We start from the raw sequence: 24664 nt of genomic DNA, 5'->3' as shown, positions 1-24664 counted from the left end.
AATAAAACATTAAAAGCTTGTTTCATCTATGCTTTTGACAACTGTGTCTTAATGACCCAGAAAAGAGGTACCCAAGCAAAAATATAGTAGGACTTTAAAACCCTGAAGGAATTCAGTCACTAAATTGTCTACAATTATTTGACACCCACACATGCTGGCTTAATGTATTACACTGAGAATATGTTGACAACTTCACCAGCAGTTTCATGTTAAAATCACTGAGCAAAGCATGGAGGTTTTATTTTCCACTCTTTATGTGGGGAAGTAAATTTAATAAATATTTTGTGAATATATTTATTTTCCGTTAACTATATTTACATTGGCATGTATCATTTTAAAAGAAACTATTAAACTAGCAGTAAGAAGTGAGAATATATATATACAGTTATACTAGTTAAGTAGGGCTGTGAACTAACTTCATCATCAAAGTAGAGATACATAAATGGAGAGGAAATGACAATGCAATGTTTTACAATTTCAGCCTTCTCATTTTTTTTAAGGAGCAAATCTGAATTTATTTTTTTTTTCTCCACCCCAGTGAAAAATGATGACAAAATTATTTTTTCCATGTAGAGTTAAAGGTTGGATCCTTTAGCCTCAATTAAAATGGTAATGGTTAATGGTGTTCAGTTTTGGGCCCCTCACTACAAGAAGGACATTGAGGTGCTGGAGCGTGTCCAGAGAAGGGCGACAAAGCTGGTGAGGGGTCCAGAGCACAAGTCTGATGAGGAGTGGCTGAGGGAGCTGGGGTTGTTCAGTCTGGAGAAGAGGAGGCTGAGGGGAGACCTCATCGCTCTCTACAGTTACCTGAAAGGGGGTCATGGTGAGGTGGGTGTTGGTCTCTTCTCCCATGTAATTAGCAATAGAACGAGGGGAAATGGCCTCAAGTTGTGCCAGGGGAGGTTCAGGCTGGATATTAGGAAAAATGTCTTTACTGAGAGACTGGTGAAACACTGGAACAGGCTGCCCAGGGAGGTGGTGGAGTCACCATCACTGGAGGTGTTCAAGGAACGTGTGGATGTGGCACTGCGGGACATGGTTTAGTGGGCATGGTGGGGTTGGGTTGGTGGTTGGACTTGATGATCTCACAGGTCTTTTCCAACCGTAGTGATTCTGTGATCTTACGGATTTGTAAAGTTAAATTTTAAACTGAGGATTTTTTCTATTCATAAAATAATTTGTTTTTTTAAATGATAACTTAAAGATTAAGTAAACTTTGGTTATGGTGACATTTTGTCCTTATTAAATCTTATTGTATGAACAAGAAAAGCTTTAGACCAGAATGAAGGTAAAAATTGTTGGAGAAAGTCTCCACATAGTACTTGTGATTTCTTGGCATTGCTACAAGTAAAGTCAGGAAACCTGTTTTATGTTTTCACGGATTTTAAGTAGAATAGTTCAGGAAACTGAAGTAAAAATGGGTAGGCCTTGAAGAACGCAGACATTCTGAACTCTGTGGAGAAATATCAAACACTTCAGGGAAATCTTGCTGAAGGTCACAGAAACATTAATATTGATTGAAATTAAAAGGTTTTTTTTGCTTTGACTATCTTTATGCATTAGAGGAACAGAAATTCCAGGGGTTTGCAAAAAATCTAAGGTGTAACACATTTCTGCTATTTGATGTCGGGCAAGCTAATATTATGCCTCAGTTTCCCTGTCCATAAATGGGGATAATGATACTTATCTCCTGTAAATTGCTTTGGGAACTTTTGATTATGAAAGTGGAATATGATTATTCATTATGTTTGCTTCCTATGAATATTCTAGTGAATGTGTTTCGCAAGGGGATGATTAATTTTCAACAAATATCAGAGACTTGAGAAAATGAGTTTATATCCTCATAAATATAAATGTTCTGTTTCAGATATTGAGGAAATGTGACATATTTGTATTCCATACAAATGAAGCCAGTGTTCTCAAATGAGGAACACTGAGCCCACATGTGTTAATCACATGTTCTTTCATACCAAGAGCTATCAAGCTTCCCTCATGCCAAGAGGGAATGATTGAGTGAGGAATATATATATATTTTTAGACGAAAGTAAAGAAGAGATCTAGATACATAATTTACAAAGTTATGGCTATTTCCACATGTTACAGAGGTAAAACATATGGGATGTTTACTCTGACAAGTTTTAAGTATACAGAGTCATTCTATCAGTCAGTTTGCATGGTATGACATAGGTCATGACTATCCTGTGTACGTCACAAATGTCATTCTAGCGTAACTGTAGGGAGAACACTGTTTAATAAGTATGTATTTTAGAAAGGCCTGGAATGTCAAGAAATTGGAATTCTGTGATTTGCCTTTATAGGTTTTTCCAGTGGTTAGTCACCCTCGCTGTGAAGAACGTTTGCCTCACAGCTGAGTTATTCTGTCTTGCTATTGCTCTCTATTTTCTCTCCATGAAGCTGCGTACATGGTAGAATCACGTAACAGTAGAGACTCCTTTTAGATAGGCTAAAGATATCAAGTCTTTGTCTACCAATAATAAGACACATTTTTCTAACCTTGAAATCATATTTGTGATATATTTGCACTTCTAATTTCTCAGCTGTCTTTAAAACTGTGATGACCAGATGCTGTGTAGTTATATGGACTATAACATTGCCTTTTTCTTACTCTTTACTCTTCTTTCTTTGTCAGGTACTGGATTAGGGTTTATTTTTGTTTGTAACTAGCATCACGACAGAATATATGAATTACCTTTTCACTTATTCTCTACCTCCTTGTCAGAATTGCAGCTTTTTTGGTTTCAATCTATCGTTCCCTTGGTAGGACCTGTATTCCGTGCTCCTCGGTCTATAATTCTGCTCCATATTTGTTTCAATGCAACTTTCTCGAGAGATGAAGTCTTGCCGTATGGCTTTTGTCACTGCGTCATCCACAAATTTTATTAGGAGTACTTGTATTGGCATTCAACAGTGATCAAAACGATTCTTGTTTTGGCGATTTTTTTCTTCCTGCTTCTCACTCTCTCACAATTACACTGGGATCTACCAGCATCTTTTACCAAATAACAATTTGTTTGTGTGTCTTTTTTAAAAAAATCTTGATGTAGGAGTGTTCATAATTTAAAAAAACCCAACAAAGCCCACAAAAAATAAAAAACCAAACCTAGTTCCTAGTTGAAATAATTAAGTCTAGTGAACAAAACCAGAAAAGTATGTATATGAGAATGAATGTTAATACTGTTATCTTCATCTTGCTATTGAAAAGCAGCATGTAGGCAACATCTTTTTTAATTGTTTGAAAAACATACTTGCATAGGTTTAAATGAACATAATTGTACTTCACTTCAAGGACCAGGAGTTAAGAAGCAGGTGAGAGCAAGAGGGACCCATCTCCATTTGTGCATAAAGAAAAACCATTATAGTTTTTATTATAACTTTCATCTCTGTGCCCAGGAAACTGGGAGCAAAATAGCAGGACTGGGCAGAAATGACTTGCATCAGCAAAGATGCTTTTGGGGCTAGCCCTGAATTTAGTTGCTGATATTACTAAATAGCTCTTTTCATCAGCAATGAAAATTCAGCCCTCCCTAGAAAGACCAATGTAAAGCTATCTGTAATTCATATAAGGAACAATTTCCATTTCCAGGGATGAAACAACCAGAGGCATCACTGATATACGGAGAACAGGAGCCAAGGAAAGGTTTCAGGTAGTCTTAAAAAAATAAGGCAGTAACTGAAGAATGTTGATACAAGATTTCTCTAGGATAGCTAGGATAGAATTCTCTAGGATAATTAAAAAAAAATATTTTCACTTACAGGAGCTTAACTGAATAATTATGGCCCTGTGGGCAGGCTACAGGTCAGCAAACACTTGCTCCAACCCTCTCTAACAACCTGAAGATTATTTGGGGCCTTTAAAAAAAAATGAACAAAAACCCCAGGAAAAGCAAGGCAACAGGCCAGAGAGCTTTATAATTTTGTCAAATTTTATTTTATTTTATTTTATTTTTTATTTTATTTTATTTTTTTCAGACATGTGAATAGATATTGAATTGTGCCTCAAATGTGTGATTGTTTTGTCACTCCTGCTGCACCAAAGGATTTTTTTTGGCAGTTATCGTTAAATAAAAATTGCCAGTGAAAGAGTTGAGCTAGAGGAACATATTTGAAAGATTCCTGCACCAGTCAAACTCGCTTAGCCCCTTAATCCCTTACATTGGCAGTTGAATCCAAGAGACATGTAGCAGTGCACAGAGGAGCTATAAACAAACAAAGCTTGAAGCTCTTGGCACCTTAAAAAAATTGCCTCTTTCCGTAAATACATTGCGATGAAACAATAGCTACTGAACTTCGGTGGAGAAAGAAATCAGCCATGAGGAACTCGAACTCGGTGGCCTTCCAATTGTGGGGAAAAAGCACCAAGAAGAGGTTGAGAGAAATCCTGAAAATATTGTACAAGGTTTTTGAGGACTTTTATTAATAGAACACGCTGGTAGAACACATGCAGAAAACTAAACTGGTTGATCGTTTGAATGGTAGAGTATTTGTCTTGGACACTGAAACACTCAATCCCCTGCAATTTAAATAGCTTTCTTTGATTACCCATTATACTACCACTGTCTTAACATCCATTCTTAGCCCATAATTGCTCACATTCTGCAACCTTTTTGCTACAGAATATGGGAAAGAATTAAATAAAATTAGATGTCACATTTTTAAAGTGCGGTGATGACAGCAAGGATTCATTCTCGTAATTAAGGACGTTTCTCTGTGAATAGTTTGAGTATCCTGTTAAAAATGTAATGTGAAGATTTTTGTGCTGACTTAATGATGCATATGCCTAAAACTGAAAAAGCAGCATTTGAAATTGTTAAGTTTTAGTGGATTGAAACTCTGCTACATTAAAAACGTTACACTCCTTTAAAATACAGATTGAGGCAGAAATACTAGGTGAAATAGATGTCAAATGGACTAATTAAAGTTCTTCAGTTGGCCCCTTTATATATGCAAAAGGTATTTATTGGTGGGAACAACTATATCTTTCTATAACCATTTTTTTCAGTAGCTGGGGTGGACAGGTGAGGAGTTAGGAGAAAATTGTAGAAGGAGATGAAACAATATTAAGTTGTTTAAAACTGAATTTGCTTGTTATCTTTTGTACTGCAGTTTGCTTTTCTTTTGATTTAGCATCCCATACATTTCCCTTTCTGTCATCTGTGATTTAGATCTACTCCCATGATGCTATTAAACCTTTTAAACTAGTTAATACCAGTTGATGAACAAGTTGGAAAACTAGCTTATGAATTCTGTCTGGTTGTGAGATCTAATTATGAATGCCTAGGATACATCTTCATCAGCCTAAAACTTTCATCATGATGGGAATACTAGTTTGCCTTCTTTTTGCTCTCACTTTTGAAGTAAGATTGGCATGAGACAGAGAGGGTAACACAGATGAAGAACAGTGGTTTAGCCAGGTGTTTTCAGTAAGTAGGCAAAAGCTTGCCTGCAGAAGTAGACAGACCAGATGTCACATCAGAGAGGAGGATTCTTTCTCATAATTTTAAGAAGCAGTGGAAGGAAAGGCTCTAGAGGATAAGATGGATATATCTGGGAGCCTTGCAGAAGTGTCTTAAACCTCAAGTTATTTCCCTATGTTTAGTAAACTCTGTGTGGGAAAAGCATTAGGTGTTGCGCTTCTATAACTCACTTCATTTGTGTAAAGCTACTCCTTGGAGCAGTTAGCAAAACATATGGTGGTATGCCTGTGAGTTGAGGATTGCAAAATCATATCCCATGAGAGTGTGTACTACACACAATCTTGTTAGCAATGGAATTTAATAAATCCCCCGTCTCCAGGCTGCCCCAGGTGACTTTGCATCCCAAGCTGCATCGTTTCCAGAGCATCCTGCATCCTCCAGCATGGGTTCTGCAGGGCAGGGGAGAGGCTTCCTTTGTGCATCCTCCTCCTCCCTGCCTCCCAAATAGTGTGAGAACTGGAGGGCGTGAAGACAGCAACTTTCAGATATTTGTCTGCCTTTATAAAGTGGCTCTGCTAAATCAGTGGCCTATCTGAACAGGTTGGGGGCTTACTTAAGTCAGGAAGCTGCACAGATGGCAGCATTGTTTCTAAATCTGTGTAACTCTATACTGTGTGAACATAGCAGCGAGGTCTCTCATAGCCTGGGATCTTTTGCATCATGAAGTATCCTAGAGGTGCCCAACATCTAATAATGCTGTTTGATGTCACCTCTCATAAGATACAGGATTTAATTTTGTTGTTGTTGTTCCGAGAATGATCCCCATGGAAGTCAGTACTGCCAGAGAGGTGTTAAGTAGCCACTGCAAGAGACAAATCCTCCCAGGCAGTTCATGTGCAACACAGGCAGCAGAATACAGACACGCCATAATGTGTGATTAATATACCATAATGTATTAATCATGTGCCTCACTCCTATCATCTCTAGAGATCAGAGAAATAATGATTTGCTGTCTAAGTGTGAGCTAAATAGATATTCCCTATTTATTTTGCAATACTCGGAAAGCCCTCAAGTCAGAACGATATTTTAATCGTATGTTTTCCATCCACATCCAAGGTTTGTTCACTGTTTTGCATTCACTACGTCATAATTTTGCCCTAGAATTCATGGGGGACTTATTTTCACTTACATGAAGATCTCTTCATGCTGTTCTGTCAGTGAAAAGGAGACTTAAAGTGGGAGTAAATTACACTAATATCCAGTGCTGTTACATTGTCAAAGAGATGTAAAGCAGTATTATTTTAGTTGAATATTATGTCCATCTGCTCACTTCAGTTATCAATAAAAAGAAATTCTCTCCTTAGCTAAAAATGACACAGCAGGAAGTGGTGAGCAAACTAACTTAGATTAACAGAAATGACAGTAGCTTTTTTTGTTACACGCCTGATTTAAGCCAGTAGAAGAGAACTTCGTACTATTACCAGTTTGCTAAGCAATCATGTTCCCTGGGATGACTGTATTGTTACCTCAGTTTAGGTAAAGTCTTAATGAGTCAGCACTGTGGATGCTCTTCTCTCTGGTATTTTAGAATAATGTGTGTGAGTGCCTGCATGGGCTGTCTAGCAGTATGAGAGAAACTCACTGGTGAGCAATGATGGTTTATTAAAAAGAAGTGCTTACTTCAGAGAGATATGATCACAGTGCTTTTCTAGTTGGATTTCTTAAAAAACCCAAACAAACCAACCCCCAAAACACAACCCACCAAGGAAACAAAGTTAATAGGAGGGACCTGTCATGTGTTTAAAGAAACTGTGATTTGGTATTCAAGCACTGTGTGACAAGAGGAGAGCTCTTTAAATCCACTTAGGATCTTCCTACCTGCTGGGTTTCATTTCAGAATGCAGTGCCATCACTAAAGGACAAGGAAGCTATTCTTTCAGTCTTTAATCTGTATATTCCACTGCATTGATTTTAATTGAAATCAGCAATATCTTTCCTTTCCTAAAGGATTACTTTATGAGGCGCTCTTGAAATTTCTGATCTTGATTTTTGGTAGTTCTGACTGATAACCAGTATTTATTTTATGACTAGTATCTTTTAGTATGAATATTTGAATTAAATTTAGTATGACTTATTACAAATAATATAATTTGGCATCAAAAGCAATCACTAATACTCTAGTATTTGATGTTCTGGATCTCCTTTACCATGTAAAAGCCTTCTCTGAGCATGTGGAGTTACATTATCTGTTTAAAACCACAAATACATAAATTATGGTTCTAAATATTTCACTTTGTCTTTTGTCCTACCTTTAATTTCACAGGCTCATTGCCAAGTGACTGTGTTTCGGTGTTGACAAATTCAAACTGAATTGTTAGAGCAAGTGCGGGACGTAGCTGTCTGTGGTGCTGGAAGTTTCACAAATGACTTCTGCAGCAGTTGTGTGAACTCAGAAATCAGTGGTTGGTTCTTGTTTTTATGGAAAGAAATAATTTAAGAATATGTTCTGGCTGAGTTAATATTGAGCTTTGGAAGGGGAGGAAATGAAATGCTTTTGTGATACTTGTAAAAAGTAAAAATGGCAGTGTATGGAAAGGAGATGGTTATGCAAATGAGAAAACGGAGAAGGCTTGGAGAAAGGTTGCAGTAAGTGAAATAAAGGAAGACAAATTTTCCTTATATAAGTAAGTTTGGATCAGCAGCAGTTCTCGCCGTGTAAAGTTGTACAACATCTATCACAGCAAAGGTATAGTCATTCGGTGAGGACTTCTAGATATTCTCATAACATTAATAGCATTATGCCACTAAGTTTGATCATACATATAACATTTCTTAATAAATTAATTTCATACAAACCATGCCCCCAAGAATAAATACAGGTCTATACCATTCTGTTTCTGTCCTGTGCCTGATGGAAAAAGGATTAACTTAACTATCTCTGATTCAAGATGCAAATGCTCAGTGTTCAGGGTCATTACCACAACTCAAACGGTCTGTCTCCGTAAAGCGTAACCTTAAACACATGCAGAACAGACACTGCAGAATAGACTCTGTTTGGTACACAGGAAGTGACAATCTGGAAAAAAGTTGTTTTTTGAGCGTAAAACACAAGCAAAGTAAGTATGTATTGGTGACACTTGCTTTTGGATAGAGAACAGGTTTTGTAGACCATTAATCTTATTTCAGACAGAGAACAGTCATTGAATTCACATACAGACCAAGGCATTGCTATGGATCTATAGACTTTTATGGAATTCATTCCAAAACTAGGTAGGCTACAGGTGTGCACCAAATACAAAGGGTAAGATGCAGAGAGGGTTTCTTTTGAGGTGATAGTGAAGTAGATGTCTGATGCTTGCTGCTGGACAGATGGAACTGCTGCAGTAATTTTGGTGAATGTGAAAAAGTATTAATACTGTTTACACACCCCTGTAATTTTACAGAATCAATAGAAACAGAAAACAGTAGCAAGGAAAACGTTTCCCATTCTACTACTTTCTTGTAATCCAGCAGTGATCAGTAATGGGTTTAGACCTGGCAAACATGGACAGTGTTGGACTAAGACGTCATTTGTAGCTGCCTTTTTTTGATGAAGAGCTTACAAAGCAAAAGATTCAGTACTGGCTTTTTCTTCAGATGAGTGGCAAAAACCAGAAAGGTAAAAAAGAAAGAAGTAAGGTGAAGGGGGATGGGATTGAGGAGCCTCGCCACATGAGCTGTTGGGTGTACTGTTCAGTACATGTGCTGAAGCACATATAGACTATATCATTTGAGTCCCTAGTCTTTGGCTTTTGGTAACCATGGCCAAATAGTAATAAAAGTGAATTCACAGGTCCTAGATGTGCAGCACAGCAGCTGTGATGGTGCACTTGCTCCTTTTGGTAACCATACTTTCTTTTAGAGTCAGTGTGAAATTAAGATCTCAAAACCAGCATATTGAAGGAAGAGAGTGAGATGGAAAGAGCAATTCCTTTCATTATTTTATTCGCTAATTTGGCTTAATTTCCAGCATAGCTATTTTGGTCCATTAATTTCTGGCTTCATGCTCGCCTTGTTTACCAGAAATTATCTCAACACAGCTGGTTGGTTTTATGAGTAGGCATTTTTGGTTTGGACTAATTCAGTCTTTCTGTCTTCAGCTTTTGTTGACTTCAGTAAAATGGTTTTATGCATCACTCTGAACTTTTGGTCCCTTGGATAACTAAAGTAGATTTCTCTGTGGAACAGAAACTATAGAAAACAGTAGTAGCGTTGCCTTTATTTCTCTGTCACATATTGCTGTTTTAATTTGTTCTTTTTGCCTCTGTTTTCTAAGTGAGCTCCAGGAAACTGGAGCAAAACCAACATAAACAGACAAGTCAGTTCAGGAACATATGAACCTTCCTTTATATTCCAACGCAAATTTTAGCGCTCTGCCTTTGTTTAAGAAAATATGTGGAGGAAGATTAAATTTACTGCGTACACTTAAACATACCACCCTTCTTAACCTGAAGTATTTGTGCCAAGAGCTTGGTTGTTTGGTAAGCAAGTATTTGCACGCCTGCAAAATGAGGCGGGGGGGGGGTGGGGGGGTGGGGTGTGTGCGGGGAGAGGAAACACCCTACATCTTAATCTCATATGCAGAAATGAAAAAAGGTAGTGAGAAGAGAGAGAACTTTCTGCAGTTTAGAAGTAACAGGTAGCTAAAGCTCTATTAAATTAATAGGTTTATCTTCTTGTCCAGAGATTTATATTGTTTTTAATAGAAAGACTTGTGAGATATTTCCATGATTAGCGATGCTATTCTAAGATAAAAATCAGTGGTCACATGAAACAGCATAACGTCATTGTCCACAGATTCCAGATTAGAAGTTGCAGGGAAAATACAGCACTCTACTAATCTATATTTTATCTTGTATAATGTTCACTAAAGCTTCACAGCAGGCTTAATCAGTTGAACATGAATTAGTGATGGTTATCAAACAAAAAATAATGAATTCCAAATAAATACTTATTGCATAATTGAAGTCACAAGAATTTTCTATGAATAAAATATATTTGTATTTACAATGCATAAATTCAGTTGTGACACTGTTGGCCATAAACAGCTTTCTGATGGAAGTATTGATGAGCTGTGTTAAATTAGTAATAGCTTGAATACATTTCTTAATTATGTCACCAACTTTGTGTGCAGGAATGTTGTTTAAAATTAATTGAGTGCCATTTATTTTGTCTGCACTAGAAGAAGAAAATTGTGTTTTGTTTTTATTTTTAAACTGTGATATACACTAAAGAGCCTCAGTTAATGACAGAATGCTTCAGATTAGTCTTTTTGTGTGTATGTATGCAGGGAATATTATGCAGTTTACTTCTGCTTTGCTAAAGACAATTCAGATCATTTTTTCATTGATGCAACAATTAGCATAGAATCACATGTGTTGCCAAAACATAAATATTCTACTCTGGACCTTCTTGAAGAGCAAGACAGAATACACCAGAGAGTTGCATGCATGTTGCAGTATTAACAGAAAAAGTCTTTAAGTTTTAAAAACAAACAAGCAAAGCTAGAATTATAATTTGGGGATACTCGGGGGTCATTCTGGAGTCAGCAGAGTCATCCTGTGCAACTGCAACTGAGACTGTCGATTCCCTGGAAATATTCAACATTAAGAAAAGGGAAGGCTCGGAAGAACGGCAGCTTTGCTGTGTACAGGTTTCGATGAGATTGTGCTATGCTGTTTAACGATCAGGGGAAGAAATTATTTCCAGACCTAGACACACTTTGTGACTGACTTAGTGTGGGATCTTTGTAAACCACATCTTCTTTTGCGCATCAGTTTCCTATTCATAAAATGAGAATAACTCTTACCTACACACCTGGGACAGTGTGAAGTTTATACAATGTTTTTAATCCATCGAGCTGAGCAATCCTCCATCACTGTAGTGTTAGTTTTTGAACGATTATTTGAGTGCTTCCAGTTGAATCCGCGTCACGCATTTCAATAAAAAGCATGGATTGGAAATTTGCTTTTTAAGGTATGTTGAGCATAAACTACACTCTGCTTTGGAAGCTGTGTTATCGCTATTGCTATCCTGATCTGAGAGCCCTAGTTATGGACCATAGTAAAATCCTTCTTGCAAAGAGCTCTGAAAAAGAAACAGATAAATAGAGAAGGAAGTGCAAGAGCATGATAGGCAGAAGCCTTAACGTGTCCGCAATCTTATTATGTTTTGCTCTTCTTTTTTCCTTAGCAGATGGGAACTTAAAGGAGATAATTGTAGAAAAAATAATGAGCCTTGTAAGAGGGAGCCACCCCTAAATGAGAAGTACAAAATGGTAAGCGCTCAAAGATGTTTGTCTAAATAAGTTACTGAGATGAGTAAAAGAAGTCTGGAGGAGTGTGAGGCAAAATGCAACGTCTATGACGGAATTTCCAGATCTGGTCTAAGGAATAAATCCTCTTAAGAAGTGATAAAATTCTTCATCTTGCACATTTAAAATTTACCAGGAAACAAGTGTAAGAAACCTACAGTGAAGGATAGTGTGTTAGCATAGATGGTATCTCCACAGTTTTTCTTCCTTTTTTTGTATTTTAGAAATGTTTTTTAAAGACATGAATATAAATAATAATACAACTTACCTGCTTCATCTTTACTATACGGTCCACTAGCTAAGAAAAGTTCAAAAAGATAAAATTGAGAGTGGTTTTTTACTTGGAATAATGACAAATCAGAATGAGGTTTACAGTGCTGCTTAAACTCCTGATCCACCTAGCCTTGGATCCTCTTTCTGACAGGGCCCAGTGCTAGATGCCTGAGAGGAAGACTGGAGAGCCTCCCACTCAACAGTTCTAGTAAAATCTGTTTTCCGAATAAATACTTCCAACAACAGAGCTAACTAACGTGCAGAAACAGCTTCGTTTTTGTCGTAAGATTTGCAACATGTAGGTCATACTTAGACCGAGGACAAAGAAACAGTAAGATTTTCACTTTATTGCCCCGATTTCATCAGTAGCAGGAATAGGTCAGAACAATTACAGTACGTCTCATAAAACTGTCTGCCTCCCTACTCTGCAACTTGATTATTCCATATAAATTTTCAACTGAAACTGTAAAACCTGCAATATTTATACCATGACGTGAAGCTGCAACGTGAAGCCTCTCCATTCATTTATGCTGTGTCTGTCCACAAAAGAATTAAGATTTTGAGTTGTTTTGCTCTTTACAGTCTGTAAGCAAATAACACAGACTTTACCCTTCACAAATCTGTTTTACTGTAGCCTGTTATTTTAAAGTTACATAATATTTTGGTCTTATACCCACGTGAAAAAAACCCAGCAGTATCTGTGGGTTAGATTTTTGAGGAGAAAAATGACACCACACAAAATATTCTTTAGAAGAACTTGGCAAGAACACCACTATTTTAGGACTTGAAAAGAGCAAACTTTTACATCCTTGTGGCAGTGCCAGTTGTGTTCTGTTTTTCAAATGTTGTCAAAAATTATACAGCATAAAAGCTTTCAAGCATTGAAGATTAATCCTCCCTCCCAGAAAGATATAGATTGTAGTCAAATTCTATAAACCTCATTTTGCTTCCAGCTACATATTTTTAAGGATAATTCTGAAGCGATATCAAAGCAGATGGTGCAACAGCAGCATTGAAAAAGCATTTGGTGTATTGTAAGTGTCAGGTTAGAATTCACAACCTGATGAATTGCCCACAAGTTCAGTGCTAAAATGGTGCCATTTCTGTTTTAAAATAACTAAGTTAGAAACTATTTTCAGAACTAGAATTAAAGTAAGAAAGAAAATAAATAACCCATATGTCCCTTGTTGTTTTTAAATATTTAAGTGTCAACTGGGATTGTGAAAGTGACGGTTATGCGTATTGTATTGCTATAAAGCTTTCCGTTTGTTCAGAATTTTCATGCTGTGTGAAAAGTGTTTTCGAAGACCTTTGCAGCTGGTATTGTCAGCATATACAGTAGGTTGGAGTTTTACATGATACTTCAGGAGCAAACACACTTGGCTTTGAAAGAAACTTTTTTTTAAAGGTAGCAAATTCTCAACAACATCACTGGTTAGAATCGGAGAAATCTTCCTCAGGTGATGGATAAAAATTGACCTTTCTAACTTTGAGTAATGTCAAGTGTTGAAGCCATTAAAGTTCAGTTTCCTCACAACTGTAAGGCTACATGATGCTATTTTATATTTCTATTCAGGAAAAAAAACCTTAGAATTTCTTTCATACTAGAGATAAGAGGAGCCAGTTCCCATTTAGCTGTCAATTCCCACAAAGAAATTTGAGGTTTTATACCCCTGTTTCAGTACCAGAGGATTCATGGGCTTTCATTTAGAAGCTAGGAAGACAGAGGGCCATAAGAAACTCTGGAATAAGAAGTTTCCAGAGAATAAGAAACGGCTTATTCCAGAGTTTCTCTGCTCTCCTTGTTACGGAGAGAATCCCCCACTGGCAGATCAGTGGCAAAAGACCTGTGTGAATTTGCCATCTGACAGCATCGGTTACCTTGTCAATGATAATGCAGCTAGGAAGCGTCTTTGGGAGGACAGCCAAGCATTGCTTTGTTTCTGGAGCTATGCTGGTTCATTGGCAGCCCTGTGGGCTTTGGGAAACTTGGAAACGCAAAGCATAGCTTGCTTCTAAATGTGCTGCCATGCTGGAACAGATGCTTTTGTAATGGCAACCAATATGCTGTGACACTTGTGCGTTCAACACTAGTGTCGCTGGTCTCCGTGGGGTGGTGGTAATGAAAGCACATGGATCCTTCGGCTGGCTTTACTGAATTACTTTGACATTTCAGCTGTACCTGTGCTTCTCCCCTGTACTGATAGCTCTTGGGGGGCTTAGCTGTAGGTTTTATCTTTTATTATTCAGATTCTGACTTGGAGATATGATTTAAGAGAGGAAGACGTCTACCTCTGTTGCTTTGGACACAGTTATCAGCAGGCTGGGGTATCACTTACACAAAGCCACGCTCAGTAATAAAACCTCCAAATCAGTACTGTAGGTTTGGTGCTTCTTCAGCGTAAGGTGGAAAGACTGTGGCATTGCAAGTCATCAGGTATATCACAGAGACAGGTGATGAGACTAGCTCATTCTGCTGAGAATATGAGAAGCTTCCTCCTGGTTTCCAATATGCTGACCCATGGAGAAGTCAGCTGCTTCTCAAGAGACTATAAAAAAGAGATGCCTTGCTAGAAGTGTTCCACTGTATGACAGGTTTATGGCTATAAACATACTACATGGGGCACATTGTTTGAAAGAGATCTGAAATACTGTTCTGGAAAAAAAAAATCAAATTCTGAAGTGAGGAAAAGACAAAAGGGGGGGGCCTCTTTGTACATGAGTGAGTTTTCTTCATCTACTATGAAGCACAGCTGATGTTTAATCAAAACTTCAGTGAATTTTATATACACTGTAGGTACTTTAGTACCTATAACCTTATTTCTTGCTTGGTTTCTTGAAAGGAAAATAACGTCTCCTAGAATTTGTAATGAAATGTAGGTAATGTGTTTTCTGAGCTTATGAGGGTGATGCTGTGAGGCTGCTCTGGGAGGAAGTGTGGGGAGTCCTTTCACATCTGTCCTTTAAAGACGCTGGCCCTGCGTATTCATGCTGTGAGCAGGTGCCTCTGTCTAGGGCAGTGTTGCTGGCAGACTCTGCTGCACTCCAAGGGAGGGGGGAAAGGCTCTTGGGTCATGACAGTGGCACATAGTAGAGCATGTGTTACCCCAAAAACTGCTAACTGGGGGTAGGAAAACCTTGTTATTTCTCCTCTTTCCTCTGGGATAAGTCAGTGCTTTTCTAATTAATTAAATGTAGCCTTAGCAGAAAACTTGAAAATTATATACATCTTTATTTGTCTTCTTCAGAGCTTAGTATTTAAATTACCAGGAGTGCTAAGTGAGAGTTAACAAAGAGAGATGTTTATAGATGCTTTACATATTTGTACCTAAAACATAGTAAATTTCTGTAGTTCAAACTGGCACCTAGGTATGGAGGGTTTGGCTGACTTTAGCTGTAAATGAGTTGAGCAAGATACACAGACCCAGTATCGTAGGATTTGCAGTCCAAATCCCTTTTTTTGGCTTCAGGAGTTAAAGCAGAAAGGTGTATTGCTAACTAATGTGCAACTGTGAGCTAATAAGAGGTTTGCATATTTGTGCAGGAAAGACGACTTTCTTTTTTGCAGTGAGACTCATCCTGGGACTACCAAGGAAAGTTATTGTTAAGGTCTTTCTGTTATGGGATGAATGATCAAGTAGAATGATGTAGGATTTGTTTACTTTTAGCTGATATAGCTGTAATGTTTATGGAATCCTGATGTTCTAACCTCTCCTGGCTTTCTGAGGTTAATGTTGAAAAATGCCTCAGCATTTACCAAACACCTGAAAATTTCCAAGTGAATGAAGTGATTCTTCAACTGATATAGAAATTAATAATGGTTTGGGGATGTTTTCTGGGGGGCGGTGTCTATAGTTATTTCCCACCCCTACTTTAGGTATGTTTGTGGTGATGGAAAAGCTGATGGCTGATGGACATGCTGGTTGATACAGGATGAATGGGCAGAACTGAAACCACACTCTAGAAAATCTGGCTGGCGTTAATTATCAGCAGCACCAAGACCAGAGTCAAAGGGGAGAGTGACCAAACCAATATTCCTTGATACTCTTCTGCTACCTGAAGGTCCTGGAATGGGACACAGCTGCTTGTTGTGCTCATTCATGTCTTGCAGCTGCTTTCTGGTGAAAGGGGTGACTTTTTTTTTAGCTGTTAAAAAGAAAAAAAAAAAAGAAAGTGAGGATTATGCTCTTACCATTCTGTTGTGACATGCTGTGTTATTACTTCGGATGTATTATTTGTTCAGATGATGGTAACAGGCGATATCTAAATACAGGTTGATTGTGGAGTCCAAAATCAAGGAAAGACAATCCTTCCTATTATGCTGGCCCTATCACAAAATGAAAATGTTGAGAAGGCTTCACTTAACTTCTCTACACCAAGTGTCTCACACCACTCGGTGCTCAGTGCTAGTTGCCTTGGAAACGAGTGACTGTGCACATGCAGCACAAAGACGGTCCGCAGTTTGTGGACGTGGCCCTTGGGGGCCCCATTACAGAATTTCTTATGTTTAGAAATACTTTGTAACAAGGCCCCTGGTGTCACTTATTAGCAGTAAAGTGTATGGCAGCCTTCATCAACGTCAACTACCAATTTGTTTCTTATGGAAATGAATCCACATTGATGGTGTATAAGATTTTTTGGAGATTTTATGCTGGAACAGAACTCTCACTTGCTCTTTTTATGCTGCTACTTGACACTCGCTTCTCTAATTTGCGTGCTTTTCCACTCGTTATATTGATTTCAGCCTTCTCAGTGAAATGAAGTAACAACTTGCAAGGGAAAGGTGGACAGAGACAGAGGAAATGAACTTGTATAGAGGCATTTTGTCTGCACCATGATCTGCCTTAAATTACAGCAGTGGAGTGAAGCAATTTTAATCTTCACTGTCTGACTAATCTGCTTTCTTTTTTGGAAAAGTTTCGTGCCTTCATCTTTACTAAATATTGTTTTGATTTCCTTTAAAATGCAAGCTAAAATACTAACTTTTAAGGGAATGCCATAGAAATGAATGTATGTCTATTTTTTTTATTTTTTTTTTTCTATTATCACACAGGAAGCACAGAGATGAATAAGATATTTAAAAGGCTATAAGCTAGCCAGATATCTGGTGTAAAACCAATTTCAGTTACGAGGCAAGTTCTGGACAAAAAGCTCAGGTTTAGGGGTGTGGAAGAGTCTTTGTTTTGTGTTTGTGGTATTTTTGTTTTGGGGGGTGGTGGTGAACTGGTTTATTCTGCTGTAATTATAGCTTCACTATCCTGCAAATTTTGAAATGATACCTGTAAATTGTAGTGAAATAATTGCTGGAGGCTGAATTAGCAAATAAAAAGAAATAAGGGAAAGGGAAATAAACACAGGTACTATGACCATTCCCTCTCCCAAAGGGGGAAAAAAAAAAGAAGCAATTGAGAAAAACTTCTTGGAATCACTCAAAGTCAGTGAAGAAAATTACCTCAGTGGGAAGGGGGACATCAGACAGATCTTCTCTGATTTACAGTGGTCTTGCCAGGAGCTAGAACGTGCTGTGAACTGGAGATTCAGGCTTGTCGCAGCTCACCTGTCAGGCTCCAGATGGAAGCCCAGGAACTGCCGTTGTTCAAGATCAGCTACATCTTCTTCCCCAGAACCCAGACTGAGAGAACAGGAGCATGGCTGGTGAAGGCATTCCTCTCCCCAGGGCTGTAGCATCCAATTATGGAGATGGAGTCATCCTAGGTGCTACTGTAGTAGCTTCCACTGTGGCTATACCCCTTTGGGGGGGTGTGGGGGGCTTATCAAGCAGCAGCATGGTACTGATAAACCAACTAACAGCCTTGTTGTGTTGTGTCACGGACTGAAGACCACAATGAAGAGAGCTTGAGGGTTGTCCAGGCTGTTTTTGTCTCCATCCCCTCCACGGTGGAAATGCATTAATTTCTCTTCAGATCTGACATCCTGCTATGCTTGTGAAAGAGAGAGAAAAGAGGGAAAGAGAGAAGGGCATTTCACTATTCATGTTGAGCAGGTTGGTTTCTTTCACTGAGAGTTGAGAGATATGTGAAGGGAAGGGCTAAAGACTACTGGAGAAACCAGACAAATATGAGAATTTAATTTTAAACCCAAAGACCTATTGCTACTATCTTTTAATTAAAAATCCCAGAAAATACAAGCCTGAAAAGCTGAAAGAAACGAGATGCATATACTCAATAGATGGCCTTTTCAAACAATCATGGTTCCAGGGTCTTTAAGAGCCTCTTTGCTTCAGGGTTGAATTCCTATAATCTAAGCTGTGCATACACTACTATATACCAAGATCAGTATCTTTTGAGTAAACTGCTTTCTTGTCATTAAGACTTGACATTTCTGTTCATTGTGGCTGCCTCACTGCAATAAACTTTCCCTGGAGGATATACAAACTCTATTTTCAGACATGAATACCAGGAAAGGGCTGCATATGAAATAGGGAGAAGAAATTATTCTTGTTCACAGAAGATGACTGGAAAGGAACACAAGTTACTGACATATGCTACACATTTTCAGACAAGAGAGGATATAGAAATCAGAGAAAGATGGACTGCTAGGTTTTTGGTCTCGTAATCCCTCACGGATGTGGGTTCATTTTCCTATGGAAAATTCTCTTAGGTTTTGTACAGTCAAGTTTTAAATGTCTCTAGTGATAGAGTGTTTGAGACCTTCATTGTGATATTGTACTAGCGTATATTTCACCAGTAGGTAGTCTCCTAATATTCTATCCAAAAAAAAAAAAAGTTTCCCTATGGAGAAATACTAATGAAATACTGCCACTGCAGAAACTGAGCCTATAAAGATCCTGCAAGTAAAACGAATGGCAAAACTCCAGAGACAGAGAAAAGATTAAATTCAAAATGGCAAACAATGGAAGAAGAGATTTCTTTAACGAGAACAAATCTAAATTGCTTGAACTTCATTGTGTAAAAGGTCTCAGTTTCTGAAACCTGTTTTGCTTCCACCATCATCTCTTAATTACAGTGAAAACGTCCCTTGAATACCTGACATCATTTATAATCAGATCTCATTCATTGTTGCTCAAGATACTCTCATCATTACAATTGTTATTTATATACATATGTGCATGTTTTTAATATTAAAAAACCCTGTGAACTGCAAGTTATAAGTTGTAATTTAGTTTTTTTACTTCCACTTGAATGAGAATATGCATAATTATCACCCAAAATTCCCACACCAAAAAAAAACCCAGACCAGTAAACAACACCAACAAAAATCCTTCGAATTGCCTTTCTTGGAAAAGAAGAGGTAGGTAGGTTATCAGTGTGATTTCCTACTGCCCTCTAACCTTTCCTCATTTATTCTAATTCCCTCTAAGCTGTAGTTACACTTTTATCTATACCCTATGGTTGTCTGGGATGTTGAAGCTGTATTTGCTTTCCTGTGGCCATATCCTTTATCCTGGCTAGTGGGGACAGAAAGTGGGTATTTGCTTTTCTGCCCAGCAGAGATTACGTTTGCATGAGAGGAAGTGAAATAATCAAGTTTCCTCCTTTTTATGCTTGGATCTTCCACACAGTATCTCAGGGCATTCTCTTCCCAAGTTATTTAGAACGAAGCAAGCTGTTGCTATTTTAGCAAAAACACCATAAGAATTTTCCTTCTTACTTTTCTTTTTAAAACTCTTGAACGTTCAGAGCTCTGGTGACTTTTTTTCATATAATAATTTCAAAATAATGATAATAATTTGGTTTAATTTTGTATTGATGTTTGCTAAGTTAAGGAATAGCTGAAGAGATTACAATCTCCAAGTTCTTTGAAATACATTTTCAGTTAATCTTCATTACCTTGGAGTAACTCTTTGCAATGGCACAGTAAGAAAAATATGCTCTGAGGAAGGTAGAGCTCAGAAGTGGCAATAACTGCTTATGCTGTGCGTAATGTTCTTTCAATTAGCAATCCTTGTAAGTAAGTTTTCATCTAATATAGAATATCATATTAATTGAGAGAGGATTGTCCCGTGAATCACTTTGATACAGTAAAACTTGGTTATGCATTCTTCTGCATTAACTGTTTCTCTCAGAACTGACTGCAGCCTGCTCATCTAAAAATGTCAAAAACATGTGTAAGGGGGAGCATTGTGGACTCAAGTGTCAAAGTGGAAATCCTGACATTTTTCAATTGACTGCTGTCTGTCTGAACATTTTCTTTTTGTACACACAGAAATGCCTTCACAGGGCTGAGCATCTCGGAGACTGAGGCAGCCAGATCTGAATGTAGCAGACATTTCTCCAGCTGAGCCTTCCAAAGGACTCCTCCTGGGTGGTATATCAGTGTACATGTCCACTCTCCCTATCACTTACTACTTAAAGCCAAATCAAAATGGATGCTGTTTTCTTTATAAACATGTAGGAAATGCCTTCAATGGCTCCTCCTTTTTAGATTGTCACATTAGAATAAATTTACCTTAAGTGCAGGATATGTGAAAATTTGCATTTATGAAAACTCAGGCTTTTATAATAAGCATAGTCTTCCTACTCAAAGCTATGGCATTGCACATTGAGAGTCAAAGTTATCAAGTGACTGACAGTGTCCAGCAAAACCAGAGGAAGCATACCTTACCCTGTCAAACCTCCCTGGTTTCTGGAAGTGCAGTGAGATGACAAGGACTTAGACGTGTCTGATAGCAAACTGCTTTTCCTGAAAATACATAGTTTAGTAGAGATGGAAACGAACAAACCAAAACACTCAAGCAATTTTTCCACATGCTTCAGATATCTGTGGTAGAACTTAAAAGGCTCAGGAGGCATGTCTGAAGCCAGAGCAGTACAATTTATTGTGACCTGCCAGCTTGGTAATCGAAGGATGACTATTCCCATTCTCCATCTGCTTCCATTCAGATTCTGCACGGAGCCAGTTATGACTGTTGCTTGTATTGAGGTGCAGTGATCTCTCTCTCTGGAAATAATTCCTTCTTCTTTTCAAAGACGCTAAGTGAACAAGTCAACCCTGTCTGACTCAGGTGTATGAAGAACTCCAGTTACAAAAGGAGGGATAGATGCTTCGGTTGTAACCCACTTGCTCAGTTAACAGCCTCCTTGGAGGCTGTGCTTCCAAATAAGCACACCCATCGGCGCAGTTCCTCTAGACTGTCTGTTGCCACAAGAGTCTTGATCCAGCTTTGTTACTTGCGGGGCACAATGTGCTGTCAACACTGTCTTTGGTTGTCTGATTCTTCCACTCAGTGTCTCCTGAAGGAGCCTCACCTGACTCTTCTACAAATGATGCGCAGCATTTCTAATGCCAGTGACGTTGGGAATCCTCACACAGACAAGTCACTAGCTTCATTCTGTATAGCTCAAAATAGGTCTAAATCAAAGTGATGTTTGAGTTGCCAGTGAGAGCCTGACTTTGCTCAGCTTTCAATGCTACTAACATCAGTGAAGCTGAATCAGTGTTAGCAGTGGTGGGAAAATGATGAAAAAAATCCCCTAGTGACTTAGGTCTCTTGGGATATCTGTTGCCCCAGGCAGAGCAGCTGTTTATGCGGTGTGCTCCTCTCCTGTATCTTGTTTGCTCCTGATTGTTAGTGATAGCTGGAAGACTCTTGGCCAGGTCTTTTGCAGGTGCTGCGTATGGGGGCTGATTTAAGCCTCTTTCAGGGATAGACCAGTAACTCCTTTGTGTCCCTCGAATTTGTGTTTCTGATGCAGCCCTGCCTGGCTCTCACATTTGGAACAGCACTTAGCAATTGGTTTGTGTTTGGGTGATGTTGATCAGCTCACTTTAGCTGTCAGTCTTTTAATTAAAAATATGAAAAAGAGGATCATCAATTCTGGGTTCCCTGTGCATGTTAAAACCCTAAGATTCAATATAAGAAAATATGTGGGGATAGGGTCTGATTGAAGCAAGACCTTACTAAAGGTGCAGACTGATGAAAAAGAACAGATCATGGTTACAAAATAAAAATGGTAAGGTATATTTTTAAAACAGGTAAGATTATTAAGGTAAAGTTATTTGTTTGGATTCTTTGACCTTTGAAAGTAATACAGTGAAATCTTCTGACATAAACTCCTATTTTTCTTTTAAAATATTTATTTTTCAGAGCCCTATAAAAATAGCAGTCTCCTTTTCAGAAAGGATTTGGTATAATCACGGAGTGTTTGCAGTTACGATTAAGGTACGTGTTGTACTTGCTGCCAATTAGTTTCATTGATGTGAAAGTCTGAGTGCATCTCCAGAGGACAGGATTTCCCTACCTGAATTGAGCATTCTTCAAAGACCAAAAGGAACAGTGTGTGTGGAAGAGGGAAGGAAGAAGATGAGTACAACAGAATACCTCTGTCTCTAATGGCACCTGAACCAGGATAGAACTGGATTTTGGGGTAGAGGGAGCTAGAAACCAGCTTAACCACCCTGAATTTCTTTTAAACTTTTTTTAATCTAATCTGCTAATTGACCTCACCTGTTCCCCTAAAAGGAACAAGATTTGCATCAGAATTTTGACTCAAATGTTTAAGCTTAGTACAATTTACATTGAATGCAGTGTGGGCCCTGATTCAGGGCAGTTTCTGTTTCTCCTGCAGTGTCACAGAAAGGAGAGGAAGGTGACAAGTTTAACCTGTTATGCAATAGTTGCTCCTTTGAATACTTTTTTTTTTTTGCAAATACAGAAGTAGCTGAGATGTGATTCGCTCCTGTCTGATTGTAAGCACAGCTTGCTTGGCCTCTAGATAGTTGAAGCTGTCAGTTTAGCTTTTCTTGGTATAAAGGAAGGGTTAATCTGGGGAAAATTTATTTCCCCTCAAGCTTCTCAATAGTGAGCTGCATTCAGAGGTGTATGTGCATACTGCTGCCTAAGGCCCTGCTGTGTTGTGCTCTGAAGCACAGATCCAAGTTTAGGAGAGGAGTTGCACTGCCAAGACTGACAGGCTGCAGCCAGGTGCCAGCTCTGCAGCTTGTATCCTCCCCGTGCAGGGCTCCACGGAGCCACGCTGGCATCGGTGCTGAAAAGAACCTCTTAGCTTCAACTTTTGGCTAGGGTGAAGATTTTTGCAGCAGCTGCCAAGCAAAGCAGAGCAAGAATGGAAGAAGTTAGGAAATCATGACCAGCAAACAGATGGGGGAGAAGAATGGGGAATTTCATGCTCTGATGGCTCATTTGGCCGTCTTCATTTTGGACTACTCTTTGGTACCGTGTCTGTATTTCCCTACTCTTGGCTTGTAGCGCATATATTTAAAATGCACTCCCATTTAAAAAAGGGAGACAGGAGAAAGAAAGGAGGGGAAAATGAATCACTTTAAAGAAATTCAAACATTTGAAATTGTAAAATGCCGAAGAGCAATCGAGTGTTGCTCCCTTGCAGTATCAGATGATTCCTTTACGCAGTGACATTTTAGAGTCCCTGTTTTTATTTTTATTTGGCTCAGTTCTGCTTGAAACTGTAACCCTTTAGGAATTCTCTCTAGTAAACTCCCATTCAAACCACTGGGGATTTCAACAATCTGTTGGCATAATCTTTTACCGCGTTTTCGAGTTATTTATAGATTAGATCTTGCATCACTGAAATATTTCTGCCATATTGTTCAAGATAAAGCCAGTAAATTCAATATGCCATTGTGTAGCCCCTGACTTGCCTCCAAGGCCTTGTTTTCCACAGAGTAAAAAAAATACTTTATAGAAGAGTGGGAGCTGTCTGACTGCGAAATGGGCTTGAATAATAACACCAGGCTCTCAGCTGAAATTTTATACTCTAGATGAATCATCAAGTGCTCATTAAACATCTATCTACTGTAGGAATAGATAACAAATCTTCCTCTTGATGTTACCCTTAGGATCTGGACAAAAAATAATTTTATATTGGAACATGAAAATGGCAAACTTGACCAAACCATCAGCAGTATTTTCACTTCCATTTGAGTCTAACCTGAGAAACACTTGCCTTTTGATGTTATAACACCACTAACATAAAAGCACTCATTATCCTTGTTTACAGAGTAAGAAAAACGTATGGGCTAAGCCAGCCCAAGCTCTTAATGAAGAAAAAAGAATTGTTTTGAGCTGGGTTAGTTGGTTGAAGAAAACTGAATGGATTTTAGAACAAGTTAACGATACAACCTACTGAATGTTTAGGCAAACTGGCTGTCAAACAGAGTAGTCCTGCCTTTAATCAACAAATCATCAATTTTGTGTTTGCACAAATATTTGCTTTTTAATGTTTTCATAGCCCAGTTTAACTGCAGTCTCACCAAATAAAACTCAGATCTACAAAATCATGTACCATAACCATCATGTGTTGTTTCCAAATGATTAGCTCTTTGTTGTGTTTTTCATTCCCCATTTAAATGAGAAGCCACCAGGAACAGTTTTTAGCCCTCTCATTATTTAATTGCAGTATCTATTAATTTAGACTGTGTTAGTGCTTTAAAGATATAAGAGTCGGTAAATGGCTATTGTTCATTAGCCATAAAAATGCTGTGTGCTTGGGTTTTGTTTTGTTTTAATCTACTTAATGTCAGTTTTGTTAGATGTAGAATACTGTAAGGATGAATGGGGTAAAGATATTTTAATTCATAGCATACTGAGATATCTCTAAAATGACCTTAGTGGAATCATTAATTTGCTATGATCAAATGTCCC

Source organism: Gavia stellata, chromosome 18 (genome assembly GCF_030936135.1).
Source record: "Gavia stellata isolate bGavSte3 chromosome 18, bGavSte3.hap2, whole genome shotgun sequence".
NCBI lineage: Eukaryota > Metazoa > Chordata > Aves > Gaviiformes > Gaviidae > Gavia > Gavia stellata.
This window is presented reverse-complemented; position numbering follows the sequence as displayed.